The following is a 16521-nucleotide window of genomic DNA, read 5'->3' as shown; positions in this document are numbered from 1 at the left end:
GAATTTATCAATAAAACCGTCTTGGTCTAACATGTAAAGAGTTTGGAACCTATCACTCAGGTCCTCACAACAAAAAAAAGCTGAACAAACTGAAAATCAACAACTGTTCTTAGATCCATCAGAGTATTGAGACCACAAGGTAAACCAATGCCCCCAAAACTGAAGAGACAGATGGATAGAGAGAATCACAGCTTATTGGGAACAGAAGCCATTAGAGCCAGGAACTGGTAAGAACATAAAAATGGCAATTAATCGGTTGCTGGAGACTGAGTATGAACTAGCTTAAGAGATAAAAACTCCTGGAAGCCCAGCATTAAGGATCTCTCCACACTATTGTGAGTTTTACACTCATAAGCCCCACCAGCCTCTTACAGTGAAGATCAGAGACAAATCCTCCAGTGCTCTAACAGAGGAAGGGGGAGAGTAACCATTATGAAATATGCCCAGATCATTCTGTTCTCTTTAACAAGAAAACCATCTTTCAAGAGAAACAATTTTACCAGACTGTAACTGATATGGAGCAAGGGAAATGTCCAGAACCAGTTCCCTCTAGCTTCTCAGATGGCAGGGGGAAATGCACAATTCCAGGACAGTCAAGCCTTCCTGTCTCACCTAAGGGGGAGAAAAAGCTGACAAATAATTGTAAAGATCACTGCCAGGCACAGGCCCACTAAAAGACTGAGATCTAATCATAGTAGGTTCAGAGAACACTTCCCCTTCACACCTTACTGCCACATCAACCGTCCTCCTTTATAAGAACAGGGAAGTATAGCAGAAAGAACTGCAATACTTGGATTCTATTTAAAAAGGAGTCTTTAGAGAAACCCAAAGTCAACATAGGACACAAAAACAAAGACACTAGAGGAAATTTTAACCTCTGACATCTGCAGAAACAGCAAACAGTAAACACAGCTGATCAATGGCATAAGATTTAAAGATGTGTCGATAGAAACTTCCCAAACTGAAAAGCAAAGGGAATATAGTGCTTTAAAAAAGGAGCAGATATCCAAGAATTGTGGGACAATTACAAAGGTTGTAAGACACCTATAATGGGAATACCAGAAAGAAAAGAGAGAAAGGAACAGAAAAAATATCCGAAGTAATAGTGACCAAAGATTTTCTAAAATTAGCAACAAACACCAAACCTCTGATCAAAGATCAGAGGACACCAAGCAGGATAAATAGCAATTAAAAACAAACAAACAAACAAACAATGCCTAGGCATATTATATTCAAACTGCAGAAAACAAAAACAAACAGAAAAAAGTTTTGAAAGCAATCTAAAAAAATTCTTACTTATAGAAGAAAAAGTGTAAGAATTATATCAGACTTCTCTTTAGAAACCTTGCAAGCAGTAAGAGAATAAATGAAATATTTAGATCATTGGGGGGAAAAAATCCTATCTGCCTAGATTTCTATATTCAGTGAAATTATCCTTCAAAAGTGAAGGAAAAATAAAGACATTCTCAAACAAACAAAAATTGAGGAAATTTGTTGCCAGTAGACTTGACTTGCAGAAAATGTTAAACAAAAGTTCTTCAGAGAGATGGAAAATGATAGATAAGAAAATCCAATCTACATGAAGAAAGGAAGGGCAATAGAATAGGAATAAATGAAGGTAAAAGAAAATATGAAATGAGTAACAGCAATTAAAAAAAAAAACCTTGTGATTGGTATGCTAAGGAAGAAGGACAGAAAATGGAATCATATAAAAAGCTGAATTAGGGGCACCTGCTATCTCAGTCAGAGGAACAGATGACTCTTGATTTGGGGATGGTGAGTTCAAGCCCCACATTGGGTGTAGAGATTACTAAAAAAAAAAAAAAGCTGAATTAAAATCAAAGAAGATGGAAAACGACATGAAGGTAACAAAGTAACAAAGAGTGATGAGTAGAAAATGGTAAAAATAGGGCAGTTAATTCATCCAACTGTATGAATAATCACTTTAAATATGAATGGTCTAAATTCACCAATTAAAAGACAGAAACTGTCAGTGTGGATTAAAAACAAATAAACAAAAACCAGACTCAGCTCAGCAAGAAACTCATTTTAACTATAAAGTAATAGATTAAAAGTGAAGGGATAAAGGAGGCCTCAGGCAGCTGGGTCAGTCCAGTCTGCAAGGTGCCCCCAAGGTGGGTAACATAAGTGGCCTCTCTTCAGGTGCACAGTGCTTTGGGGCCTGCTGTGGAGCCTACTGCCCCTGGGAGAGACTGCCTGTGCACCCCAGCTCAGGAGGGCCCTCCTGGACCTGGAGCAGACTCTGGTGAGCAGATGGGTTGCAGCAGTGACTCACTGGGGCAGGGATGTAAATCTGGTGCTTTGAGAGGAAGGGCTACAAGCTAGTGGGGTGAAGATGCTGAAGGTGCCAGAAAGCATTCTTGCTGAGCTCTACCATGACTTGCAGAGGAAGACCTTCTACCCAGTCCTCATCAGGTACTGGCACCCTGGTGGCCATGGTCTGGGAAGACCCCAGTGAAGTCTGCAGCAACTTGGCTGAGGCTGCCCCTGACCTTCACAGGAGACTTCAACAGTCACATCAGAGCACAACCTGAGGGGTTGGCACAGGAAGACTGGTGGGAAAATGAGGCTCCCAGAAACAGCCTGGACTGGTCCATGAAGCTGTGGGAACGTCATTCATGCCAGCCTCCTGGAAGGGACCCAAAAGGAAATCCAGCTGTGATTCCAGAGCAGTGAGCTGGTGGACTGGGCAAAAGAAGGCCACCACATAAACATCTACCCAGCTTGAGCCTTCAGGCTGCCCTCTGCCACCCCAGCATTCACCTAGGACCAACTAGCTCTGTTGACAAGAACTTGAGCCCACACCCATGCTCTGCCCATCTGCCCCAAACCACCTCCCTGTCTACCTTCTGCCCCACCCCAGCCCAGGGCGGTTTGATCCACCAACATTATGTGCCTTTTTGTATCCTAAGCTAGCAAGAAACTGGACCAAATCCTTTCTGTACCAAAGTGCCTGGCAACCCCTTTGAGGTGTCTCCAAAGTGATTGTATGACTTCCCCTCCCCCAAAGGTCTAGACATTATAATTCATAGTGCTGTGAAAAAAAGAAGTAAAGGATGAAAAAAGGTATGCCATGCTAATATTAATCAAGAAAGCTGAAGTGCCTATATTAATGGCAGATGAAGCAGACTTCAGAAGCAAGGATAATTTTCAGGGATAAAGAGAGTCATACATATGATAAAGGGGTCAATTCTCCAAGACTTAACAATCCTTAATGTGTATGCACCTAACAATAGAGCATCAAAATATATGAGGCAAAAACTGATAGAATTTTAAAGAGAAATAGACAAATCCATTATTATGGTTGGAGACTTCAAAATTCCTGTATCAGTAATTGACAGATCCAGCAAACAAAGGGAAATTCAATATTGTTAAAGTATCGGTTCTTCCCAGTATGCTCTAAAGATTCAGTGTAATGTCAAACAAAATCCCAGCAAATTATTTTGTGAATATTGACAAAATGATTCTACTGTTTATATTAAAAGGTAAAAGACACAAAATAATAAACACAATATTGAAGAAGAACAAAGTTAGCAGACTCATACTACCTGACTTCAAGACTTACTATAAAACCACAGTAATTAAGACAGTATGGTATTGGCAAAGTAATAGACAAATAGATCAACAGAATAGAATAAAAAGCCCAGAAATAGACCCACACAAATATGGCCAATGATCTTTAACAAGGAATAAAAGCAGTTCAGGTGGAAAAGGATAATCTTTTTAGCAAATGACACTGGAACTATTGGATATCCACATGGAAAAAAAGTGACACAGACCTTATACCTTTACAAAAATGAACTCAAAATTAATCATAGACCTAAATGTAAAATAAAAAATTCTAAAATTTCTACAAGATAACACAGGAGAAAATCTACATTGGGTTTTTAAATTTCATTTAAGAGAAAATTTTCTGCTCTGTGAAAGACACTGTTAAGAGAACAAAAAGACAAGCCACAAATTGGAAAAAATATATTTGTAAAATCTACATCCTATGAAGAATTTGTATCTAAAATCTACAAAGAACTCTTAAAACTCAAGCAATAACAAAACAAACAACCCAATTAAAACATGGACAAAAGATCTGAATAGACACCTCACCAAAAGAGATATATAGATGTCAAATAAGCGTATGAAAAGATGTTCAACGTCACATATCATTAAGGAGTTGCAAATTAAAACAACAATGAGAGACCATTCCACAGCCATTAGAATGGCTACAATCCAAACACTGTCGACAACAACAAATGGTAGCAAGGATATGGAGCAAGAGGAACTCTCATGGGAATGCAAAATGACACAACCACTCTGGAAGAAAGTTAAGATTTTCTTACAAAGGTAAACATAGGCTTACCATACAATCCAGCAATTGCATTCTCAGGCATTTATCCAAATGAGTTGAAAACATGTTAGCACAAAATATGTACACAAATGTCTATAGCAGCTTTATGCATAATTGCCAAAACTGGAAACAGCCAAGTCCTTTAACAGATGACTGGATAAGCAAACTGTGGTATACCCATGCAATGGAATAGTATTCAGCATATAAAGAAATAAGTTCTCAAGCCACCAAAAGATTTGGAGGAAACTTAAATGCCTATTGCCAAGTGAAAGAAGAGAGCCTGCAAAGGCCGCACACTATATGATACCAATTATATGACATTCTGGAAAAGGGAAAACTATGGATAAAATGAAAAGATTATTGTTAGGGTGGTTAGTGTAGGGAGAGGTTAGGGTGGGGAGAGATGAATAGGTAGAGCACAGATTTGTAGGATGGTGAAAATTCTCTAAATGGTATTATAATGATGGCTCCCAGGTTTCTAGGGGATGAAGGGATAAATAAGTGGAACACGGGAAATTTTTAGGAAGGTGATTTTATTCTGTATGATACGGTAATGGTGGATGCATGAGACTATGCATTTGTCAAAAACTGTGAAATTTATTCTTATTTCTTTGATCAGATTTACCGAAGACTTTGTATTTATTGGTCTTTCCCAAGAATTGGCTTTTGGTTTAATGACCTGGTTTATACTTTTGTTTTTTATATGGTTAATTTTCCCTTTTCTCTCTTAATTTATTCCCTTTACTTTTTTGTATATTTTATTGTTATTGTTTTCTATCTTCTTTAAATGAATGCATAATTCATTTCTTTATGGCTTCCTAACAAATATATTTAATATTGAAATTTTCATCTAAGTACCACTTTACAGGATATGTCTATGTACACGCATGGGCACGCATGTGCATGCATGCACACACACACTGCTTTCATTATTTATTTCTAAATATTTGTAATTTCCTGTTGGATTTCCTCGATAATCATAGTTACTTAGAATAAGAATAGTTGTATTGTTTGTGTCCAGAAAATATGGCTTACATGACTTTTAAATTGAGAAACTTCTTGAAGTAAACTTTAAGGACTAATAGAGAGTTAATGTTGGTGAATGTTTCACTGAATTTTGAATGGAATATAAATTATTTTGCATGTATAAAATCCTATACATCTATTTCAATTGCTTCTTGAATTTCTATTAGTTTTAGTTTAATATGTATCAAAGTTACACTGTTGGTGCCTTGAGGTTTGTAACTCATATTTTCCTGATGAATTCTACTTTTTACCAATATGATTTTATCTCACTTAATACTTCTCACCTTAAATTCTATTTTCTCTGGTATTAAAATCGGTACCTACCTCCTTTTAGTGGTTGTGAAATATATATTTTTCCGGTCCCCTTTTAAAATTGTAATAGCAATATTGAAAACAAACACAGCTCTGGAGATGTAATTACCAAACAACTTTTTTTCTTTCTGTCTATGCCTTCAAATCTTAGAGTGTCCCTTGCTTTCAGACAAAGCCTAAACACACCATATAGTTTTTTATTTTTCTTCAGTAGTAGAATCTTTGGCACCTCAAGTCTCAAACACAGGCTGAGTTTAATAACTTAAATGTTCATCCCTGTGTAGGAGACAACTTTTCAACTCCTTAAGTTACTTCTCATCCAGCTCAGTCCTTGGATTAATGGGAAGCCTATGATCAGAAGGTGGGCTTTCTTTAATTTTTCTCTTGCTAGCCCTTCTACTCATGGTCCTCTACCTTGCTATTAATGGTCTCTGACTTGAATTAGAGAACAAAGGTAAGGGGGCAGGAAATTTTTGACTTAACTAATACTGTTGTAGTGATCTACCAGTAGAACTCTGCTGACTCAGAAGATGTTTGAATCTGCTTCTTTCTCTTCTAGAGCATGGTTGAGAATCTCAAGTACACTTTCTTTGATGTGGGCAAATCCATCTTATTCTAGCTTCTTACTTGCCCTTTCTTGGATCCATAGGCATTCAGTGATATCTACAGTTTCTCTGTATATGATTTGTCATACCTCCAGGGACTTAAGGTGGATAGGACCTAAGATGACTCCATGCCAGCTCTCTTTTACGTGGCTCCTAGTTGGACCCACAGGATATACTTCTGCATCCTTTTTCTCTCATATAGGCCATACTACAAAGCCTTTTCCTTTACTCCATCCTCAAACCTCATTTTGTCTTTTAGATTTCTTAGAATGGAATCAGACACCCTGTTTCCCCCAAATTCTCAGAGTTTCACCTAGTAAGCTCTTCAAGTTGTCTTTCTGGAAGACTTTTTCTTTTGTGGGGTGGGGTTCTCCAAAAATCTTCTACTAAGTTTCGTCTCTAAATCCAACCCTTTTATATCTTTCTAAAGGGCAGGGGATGTAAGGGTCATATAACTGGATTTGGGTCACCTCCTTTGAAAATTTCATTCTGACCTAGAACCTCACCTTGGAATGTAATATGCACCATCTTCGTGATTTATCCAAAACTATTTTAGCATCTTGTTATAAAATCTTTCCATATCATTCACTTTTAGGTATGCGTACCTCAGGGTTTTTAGATGAAAATAGTACTAGTCAACATTTTGCTCCAGTGTTTCTAATATACATTTTTTTTGATGAAAAGTGTGATGTCAATTAGATTTTCATTTCTTTGTAGAAAACCAGTTTTTATCTTTCCAGAAAGTTTAAATTTTCTCATCCTCAATGTTTTTAAAATTTTATACATGAAGTAAAATTACTGCATGTATTCTGCTTAATATGAAGTGTATCTTAAAAACTAAAAAATCATTTCTTTCTTTCTTCAGAATTACTTTCTTTGTTTTTCTTAATAATTTCCTTTCCTCCATTCTTTCTTTTCTCTTCTATTAGAATTTTGAAATTTAGGTGGGATTGCTCTTGAAATTTTTTTATATCTATTCTATGACAAATATGACTTTTCTAAAATATCAAACATATGACATATATATATATATATATAAAGAGTTTTTTGGGGAGAATTACCCTGTTCAATTACCCTGATTCATAAATATCAATCCAGCAGTGATATTAGGATGGGGGCAGGATGTACTCCTAGCTAGAGAGTGCCTGGAATTGGTGTTCTAATTGTGGAAGATTCTAAAGCCCTCCGAAGGGGCACCTGGGTAGCTCAGTTGTTAAGCGTCTGCCTTCGGCTCAGGTCATGATCCCTGGGATCGAGCCCTGCATCGGGCTCCCTGCTTGGCGGGAAGCCTGCTTCTCCCGCTCCCACTCCCCCTGCTTGTATTCCCTCTCTCGCTGTCTCTCTCTCTGTCAAATAAATAAATAAAATCTTTAAAAAAAAATAAAATAAAGCCCTCCTAAATGTTGCCATTTACCTGGATATGCATCAGCTTCTCCCAATCATTTGCTATTTTAACTTGTCCTACTGAATCAGGTCAGAAGGAAGAGTTAAGCTACCCATATGTTCAGAACATATTTTCCTAGTTTATCACCTTCACAATTGTCCTTGTGACCCCTCTTCCTACTGAATCTTTGACTCTTAGCTTTGAATTTCCATAAAACAACTGTCCAAGCTTCTGAATATGTCACCTTCAGTTACTGCCATCCAGTATCTTTTTTCCATTTAGTCAGGAGTTTCTTAATATTTCTGCTTCACTGATGACTTCTTAAAAAATTTTAACACAGAATTATTTAATTCTTTTAAAAATATCTTTATTATTTTTAGAAATGTTGAGCAAAAGGAAAGTTAGCTACCTGCTCTCAGTTTGCTATCTTAACCCAGTTTCCCCAGAACATGTTCAAGGAGACTGTCTTTTAAGAATGATATTCTCGGGGCACCTGAGTGGCTCAGTCAGTTAAGCATCTGCCTTCAGCTCAGGTCATGATCCCAGGGTCCTGGGATCGAGCCCCACATCGGGCTCCTGGCTCAGCGAGGAGCCTGCTTCTCCCTCTCCCTCTGCCTCTCTCCCTGCTCATGCTCTCTCTCTGTATTTGTATCTCTGTGTCTCAAATGAATAAATAAAATCTTTAAAAAAAAAAAGAATGATATTCTAGGCACCAAGTTCAAGATCAACACATTTCATTATTTTTAGTCCTGGAGTCTGACTGTAACACTATAATCATGATAGCCAAGAATAGAGAAGGCCAGCATTTGAAATTGACTTTGGCTGAGTCTGGGATGTTATGCTTGCTATTATTTCTTTTTGTCCAGAACAACTAAATAATTGCTTTCATAAAGTGGATAGTTAGTCCCCTTTAAAAATACATCAATTGAGTATTGAGAAGTCACTATCTTTAAAGGAGAAATTGTTTGATTGCACACGAGTAGTTGCATCAGCAAGTTGCGTCCACAAAAAGAATTCTGATCTTCAAAAGGGATCATAAAAGTCAGAATCATTTTGAGAACTCTGAGATGTTAAGTTTTCTCTGCCAAGTGATTATACTTTTCAAAAACATGAATTAAGTATTTAACGGTCAAAATAAAAAAACAATATTCTAAACCTACCTCGTTTATTCTTTTGATGGTTTGATCTTATGTTATTCAATAAAAAAAATTGTTTTCTAGGTACAGTTAAAAAACACCAAACTATTATGTGTCACAGTCTGGAGGAGGATAACTTAGTGCACTGTGGGGAAAAGCAAATATCCAAAACTTAACATGCCAGGTCTTACATGAGTTGACTTTTTTTTATTCAGTAAAAATGGTAGAATCTCACCTTCTTTCCTCCCCCATCATCATTAGCACAGAAGGAAGAAGAGGTAAATTGAATAAAATCCAGCTCTCTTTTGTTCCAAGGAGTGGGACTGAAATTACAGATTTATGATTAGAGCTAAAAGGTAGGGTTGTATGTAAAAGACTCTTAATGACAGAATCAAACTTAGATTTTGAATATCAGAATACTTGCAAGTGGGCCATGATTCATACATTTCTAGAAAAGAGAAAGGGAATGTAAGAGAGCAAATAATAAATGGATAAAAATGTTTGGGGTATGTTTTTAGAGACTGTTTATTTCATGGGCCCTTAACTAGCGGTCCACGGATCCTTAATGAGAAATTTCTCTGAAGTTTTGTGATCCACTTGAATGTATATCCAAAATTTTCTAGATGTATATGCATAGGTAGCTTCCATCAGACTCCCAAAAGCCATGTCAGAGCTCACAAATCTATAGCTTTGTTGATTTCAATGATCAATGACCAAGAACCTATAAGTCTGTAGAAATTTTACTCATGACTGAGCTACACTGGTCCCCAAGGAGCCCTGGGCTTCTTGATATCAAGACCATACATTGCCTTGTATTCTACTTTAAGCCACCGTCTTGAGTCTAAAGATTTTCTTTTTCAGATCTATAAACATAGAACAATATAAATTATGCTGTTCTACCCATCTTTAAATGTAATATTTGATGCCAAAACTTTAGATTTAGTAAGATAATAAATCCCAGAAAGGAGAGGAAGTGATCTCTGCAATAGCATTGTCTGTTTTCTATTTTACCTTGAAGGTTTTTATATTAACAATACTTTTATAATTTTTCTAATGCTAAAAGAAATGCTCTTGAAAAGTGCACCATCTGTGCTTTGTCTGATTAGCTGGTCCAAATGGAATGGATGTCAAATTCTGAGTTCCTTTTATTTTTATGAAAATAAAAAGAAGCTTCACTTCTAACTCAGCCTTATGAGCAAATCAATGAGAAGTCATCTACTGCATAATCTTCCCCCTAGAAAGGAATAAATATTTACAGTATATAATGAGATTTCATGTCAAAAATTGATGGTATTTATTGTGCTTTAATAAAAGCAGATTTGGAAACATTAGTTTTATTAAACAAAAAACAGAATATTGTTTTAAAAATTGCCATTTTCATATTTGCTTTTTCTGTGGAGACTTTATATACAAAGGCAGATTTTTAGCTAACTATATTACTATGGAAATCAGCTCCAACTGAATAGAAATAGTACAAAATAATGAAAACACTAATACATCTTTACACATTGTATTATTCATCTATCAATTACTTTCCCTTTTGTGGGGCTCACCCTTCCAGGTTTGGCTGTTTAACAGTCATATTTTTTCCAATATTTATTCTCAATTTCTTTCCTCAATCTTGATCCTAAGAATTAACTAAAAAAGAATATTTAAAAGGTCATGTTGTCCTTTCCTGTGCAAATCTGGGAGATAAGGCTGTTACTAACGCATTTTCTAATTTTTTAAGTAAATGTTAAGAGGAACATTTGGTTCTATTCTGAAAAGCTTTTCACAAACAGGTCAAATATGTTACAGGTGGCAGAACCACACATGCTCCTTTGTACCCCGTCTAGGTCCCCTAACTCCTGAGGAAGTGGCTTCAAAAGGATTATCTCTCACCGTGGTTAGAGGATCATCTAAAACTTTGAGTTTTGAAGCTAATAGCTCTCGTCCAGGGAAAAAGCTCTTAAAGATGGATCTGGAGAAGGTAATGTTTCCTCCAGCCAATGATGAAAATACATAGCCACAGGCGACTCTCCATCAGAGATTATAACTCAAAGGCTTCTCAGCATCTGGTATAAAATAATAGATGGTTGGTGACCGCAGCGAATGGGAAAGTACAGGCTCACACAGACACTAAGATTTTCATTTTAAAAAAATATTGTGCTGGCCAGAAAAAAACACATCTGTGTGCTAAATTCGGCCCGTGGGGCCCCAGATTTTGATTCCCAAACTACACAATATGACAAAGTTTAGGGGACTGATTCTATCCCTTCTCTCACACATTCATCCATTAGTCTGCTGGTTGTCGTCTGACGTATTTCCCCTCCCCAACAACGTTTTTCTGGCTATTATGTTTATTCTTTCACTGGGGTGGGTTTTTTTTTTTTTCTAAATAGATAATACATTCACATGGTTCAAAATGAAAAGAAAATATAAAGTGATACACAGTGAAAGCCTCACTCCTACTCCCACTGTGTGTGCCCAGTTCCCATCCTGATTCCCATTCCCTCACAGACAACTTCTGTTACTGGTTTCTGGGCTTCCACCAATGTCATTATCTTTGTATTAGGCTAAACAAGCACACGGGCACATACGGTCTTATGCTCCCAATTACAGACAAAATATTGCATGCTATACCTACATTTTCCTTTTTTTTAAGCTAGTCATTTAAGAATCACTCAACTTAAAAACAAATATATGAATACAAATAAATACACACACACATACACACACACACACACACACCCTTAGCATCTATCTACCCTGGTGACCTTTATATAGATCTATGAATAGTGTGTTTCCTTTTTTTTTTTTTAAGATTTTATTTATTTATTTGAGAGAGAGAGAGAGATAGCGAGAGAGAGCATGAACGGGGAGGAGAGAGAGAAGCAGGCTTCCCACGAACAGGGAGCCTGACGCGGGGCTCAATCCCAGGACGCTGGGATCAGGACCTGAGCCAAAGGCAGATGCTTAACCAACTGAACCACCTAAGCCCCCCAATAGTGTGTTTCCTCATTCCTTTTTTATAGCTGTATTGTATTCCTTTGAAAGGAGATATAGACCTAGATATATAGATAATTTATTTAATCGGTCCAATACTAGTGGATATTCAAATAATTTCCAAACATTGTATATTATAAAAATCGCTGCATGTATTATTTTTGCATGAATAATAATCTGTGTGCATTATTTTGCATATGTACAAACATATCTGTGAAATAAATAGTAGAAATAGGATAGCTGGGTCAAAGGCAGATGAAACCATAATTTTGACAAATATTGCCAATTACCCTTAGAAACCATACTGGTTTGAGTCAATATCCATTCTCACAGTATCCAGTCCCACCACCTCTGCAAACAAAGGTGCTATCAAACTTTTGAATATTTGTCAATTTAATGGTTAAAAAAGTATATTCTAGTGTGGTTTTAATGTGAACTTTTATTTTTTTAAGATTTTATTTATTTATTTGACACAGAGAGAGAGAGTGCAACAGAGAGGGGAGAGGGAGAAGTAGACTCCCTGTTGAGCAGGCAGCCCGATGCAGGACTCGATCCCAGAACCCTGGGATCATGACCTGAGCCAAAGGCAGATGCTTAACGACTGAGACACCCAGGAGCCCCTTAATGTGAACTTTTTATAAGATTGAGTATCTTCTCATGTTTTAAAGCCTTTTATATTTCCTTCCCCATGAAATCTGTATATATCTTTGGCTTATCCTTTAATAAGGTTATTTCTAGTGTGTAATAAATTTGAGATATTAGTCCTTTGTCTGTAAGGTCAGTCAGATATTTATGTATGTAAGTCCCACTTTACTGTTTATCTTTTATTGTTGCTAATGGTGATTGGTGATTTCATTTTCCATGCATGGGTCTTTTTTTGTTTGTTGTTAATGCAACTGAATTTATCAACCTTTTATTTTATGGCTTCTGGATTTTGAGGCAACAAAGGACTTCATGCCTAGGTTATAATGGAATTAATCTATATTTTCTTCTATTATTTTTATTATGATATATTTTTACATCCAAATCTCTGATCCTTTTTGAATTTGCTATGGTATATATCACATATAGATTCAATTTTCAGGGATATTTCACCCATTTTTTATAGATTTAAGACACCATCCTTATTATATAATGCATTTGTGCATGCACTTGGACCTATTTCTGGAATTCTATCCAACTGGTTTGTTTTTCTATTAATCATAAATACCAGAGTGTTTTAATGATGTTTCCATATATGGAAGGGTTTAGTCCACCCCTAATGCTTTCCCTTATGAAAATTTTCCTTGGTTATCCTGGTTTTTGTTTTCTCCAAATGAACTTTATCAGCTTTTCTAGCTTTTTTTATAATTGGATTTTTATTGGTATCATAAAAAGTTAATTAATATGAGAAGACTGGATATATTTATGATATAGAGTATCCTACCAAGAACATAGTCTCTCTTTCCATTTCTTTAAGATTTTTTTTATTTATTCATTTATTCAGAGAGAGAAAGAGAGAGAACATGAGCAGGGGAGAGAGGCAGGGGGAAAGGGAGAAGCAGACTCCCCACTGAGCCAGGAGCCCTACGTGGGGCTCGATCCTAGGTCCTGGAGATCATGACCTGAGCTGAAGGCAGACATTTAACAATCTGAGCCACCCAGGTGCCCCTCTCTTTCCATTTCTTCAGGCTTTTTTTGTGTATGTCCTTCAGGAGATTTTTAATATGTTCTTTATATACATACTACACATTTCCTATGAGATTTATTTTTAGTTATTTCACTTTCTATTAATATTTCTTTGGCAGATAAGTTTTTTTTCTTTTACATAATTTTTATAAATTGCATACAAAAGCAATTTATTTCCATAATAAGTAACATGTGGCTTTGGGGCTGAGATAGATACAGGGAAAAATAGGTAGATATACAGATGTAAGATAATCAGGTTAAGGAAACTTGTACCTATTCTTATTGTGTTTGTTGTTTTTCAGTCCAAAATGAATGTTGACCTTCATCAAATGCCTTTTCAGTCTTAGTTATGTTCGTATTATTTTTCCCCTTAAATGTATTAACATGACGAAGGTTATTAATAGAGGCCCTAATATAAAACCATCCTTGCATTTCTTCAATTGAACCCAGTTGTTTCTGGTGTATTTTAATTGTTGCTAGATTCCATTAGCTAATATTTTATTTATAATGTTTTCATTGATGTGCATAAGTGATATTGTCCTTTGGTATTCTTTTTTGTACAATATTTGTTAGATTTTGATATCTGTATTTGTTACAAAAATAATTCAGTTTTTTTTTTTAATGCTCTGAAAAAGTTTAAATATTATTAACTTATCTACTCATTAAGGTTTAGTAGGCCTCTTTTCTGAACCTATCTGGGCCTGGTGTTTTTTGGAAGTGGCTCTTTTCGATGGAAACACTCAGTTTAAATTTTCTATTTCATCTAGGGCGCCTGGGTGGCTCAGTTGGTTAAGCGACTGCCTTCGGCTCAGGTCATGATCCTGGAGTCCCTGGATCGAGTCCCGCATCGGGCTCCCTGCTCGGCAGGGAGCCTGCTTCTCCCTCTGACCCTCCCCCCTCTCATGTGCTCTCTCATTCTCTCTCTCTCAAATAAATAAATAAAATCTTTAAAAAAAAATTTTCTATTTCATCTAAATTTTAGAATATTTTGTATTTCTGAAAATAAAACATTTCATACAAATTTTCAAATTTATTCAGATATTTCAGCAAAATTATTTTATTGAGCTTTAAGTGTTCTCTGTTTCTCAGAATATCACCCCTCTTTTAACATTTCTTACTTTTGCTATTGAGGTTCTCTCTCTCTCTCTGTGATGAGATTAACAATTTGTTTTTTAAAATTAGAAGTTTATAAATGAAAGCTATAGACATTTTAAAAATAAAAACTTTAAAATTTACCATTATTCTATTTTCTAATTAATACATTCATGTTGTCATAGTAATGCCACAGAGCAAAATCTCCACGGCACTGTCACATTTGAACTTCGATGTCGGCTGGGGCTCTCTCCAGGCCGTGGTGGTTGAAGCAGTTCTGTGTCATGCTCTGGATTGCTTGTACAGCTCTCCTCTCTGTGTCTCTTGTCCTCCTCCAGAACCAGCAGGCTAGCTGACGCATGTTAGTGTCAGGGCAATTGCAGACACACAAGATTTCACACTGCTGCACATGCGCACTGCAAGCCTCTGCTGAATCCCATCTACTGGCATCTCATCTGCCAAAGAAATCCACTTGGCGGAACACAAGGGCAAGAGGCAGGGGACATACACAGAGAGAGCTGAAAAAGTGGACAGATATTCAATCTACCAAACTTCTGCTTTCCTTGAGTTAATTTCATTTTCTCTCCTCTAAATTTTGAATTGGCTACCTATTCATGACTTCTTTTTTTTTTTTTAATTTACAGTAAACTTTATTTTCATTGATACATCACTTGACATGATTTCAAAGTAGATCTGTGCTCTAGGATGAGCCAAAGAACAGAAATCCTAAATCTCATAAAAGAATTTTTTCACATTGTTCTGAGTAGGGCATGGGGTTTCAGCACGCCCAATGTTGATACCTAACATTTTACCCCTTAGACTTTACCTATAGATGCAGAAAAAAGAGATAACATCAATATATAAGAATCAAATTGAATGAGAGAATAACAATAAGCTCTTGGGTTATATACCACCCACCTCTTTAAGGTTGTAATGATAATGACTGATTTTTTTTCTCCTGGAACATTAATGACATTTTGTTTGGTTTAGTTTAAGTAAAATGTCAGAATATGTGAAAATGCTGCACTTATTTCTCTTAACACACTAAAAATAGTGGAAGTTTTAAATTCTTCGTAAGTCCAAGCTGGGACATGACTACTACTGACGGGGTCTATTCAACACATTAATTCCAAGTTTGGTGACCGTCAACAAACTGGCACCCGCGAATAAGCCCACAGGCATAATCCATCCAGAGTGGTGGAATCTCATTCCCATGATGCCAGCTAAGGTTCCAGATATAGCTAGGAAACCCCAAATGTTCCTCGGATCCTGAGATAGTTGATAAGCACCTGGGCCTACTACGCCCCCGAGAAGAAGTCCGGCAGCCAGTGATGGGACACTATCCGCTTTTGCATAGCCAATGATCCCACCAGAAGCACCCAGCGCTGCATAGCCAAGCCAATCCAAAGTAAAGGCACTAGGGGGCCAGAGTCCTTCTGCATTGTTCTCTCTCACTCTGACCGGACAGAAGCACACACCAGGCCTGCACTCAACCGCTTTCCCATAGGTCAGCTCTGGTCAACAAGGGTGCGCAAGCCCCACGACTCCGTTTTTTGCTGAGCAAGTATTTTAAGATGAATTTTCCTCTAAAGCCCGTTTTAACTACATCCCATAGATTCAAAAGTGTTTTTATTACATTTTTTTCTCCATATGATGCAATTTCATTCTTTATTTCCTCTTCAACTTAGATTTTAAGAAAATGTTATTACAAATTCCAGGTAAAAGGGCCTTTTGGTTGTCTAGTTTCATTGCATGGTGATTAGAGAAGGTTGTACCTAAGATTCCTGTTTATTTTTAATTCAGAGTAGATTAAGGATTTTCTGGTGGCCTAATATATGGCCAATTTTTCTAAATATTCCAAGGCTTATTCAAAATTAATAAAGTACAGAATTACCTTATCAATTAGCTCTCTTATTATTTATGTTATTTCAATATTAAATATGCTTAATT

The 16521-nt window shown here is 36.5% G+C and overlaps 1 pseudogene; it reads right to left on the bottom strand.

Moving 5' to 3' along the window:
* Nucleotides 1-15463: 15463 nt before the first annotated feature.
* Nucleotides 15464-16062, bottom strand: LOC102748024 (transmembrane protein 14C pseudogene; annotated as a pseudogene).
* Between the last annotated feature and the right edge of the window lie 459 nt (nt 16063-16521).

This window comes from Leptonychotes weddellii, chromosome 1, assembly GCF_054177405.1.
Source record: "Leptonychotes weddellii isolate Sample4059 chromosome 1, ASM5417740v2, whole genome shotgun sequence".
In the NCBI taxonomy this organism is placed as follows: Eukaryota; Metazoa; Chordata; class Mammalia; order Carnivora; family Phocidae; genus Leptonychotes; species Leptonychotes weddellii.
Note: the sequence above shows the minus strand (reverse complement) of the source record. Positions and strands in the feature narration are given on the sequence as shown.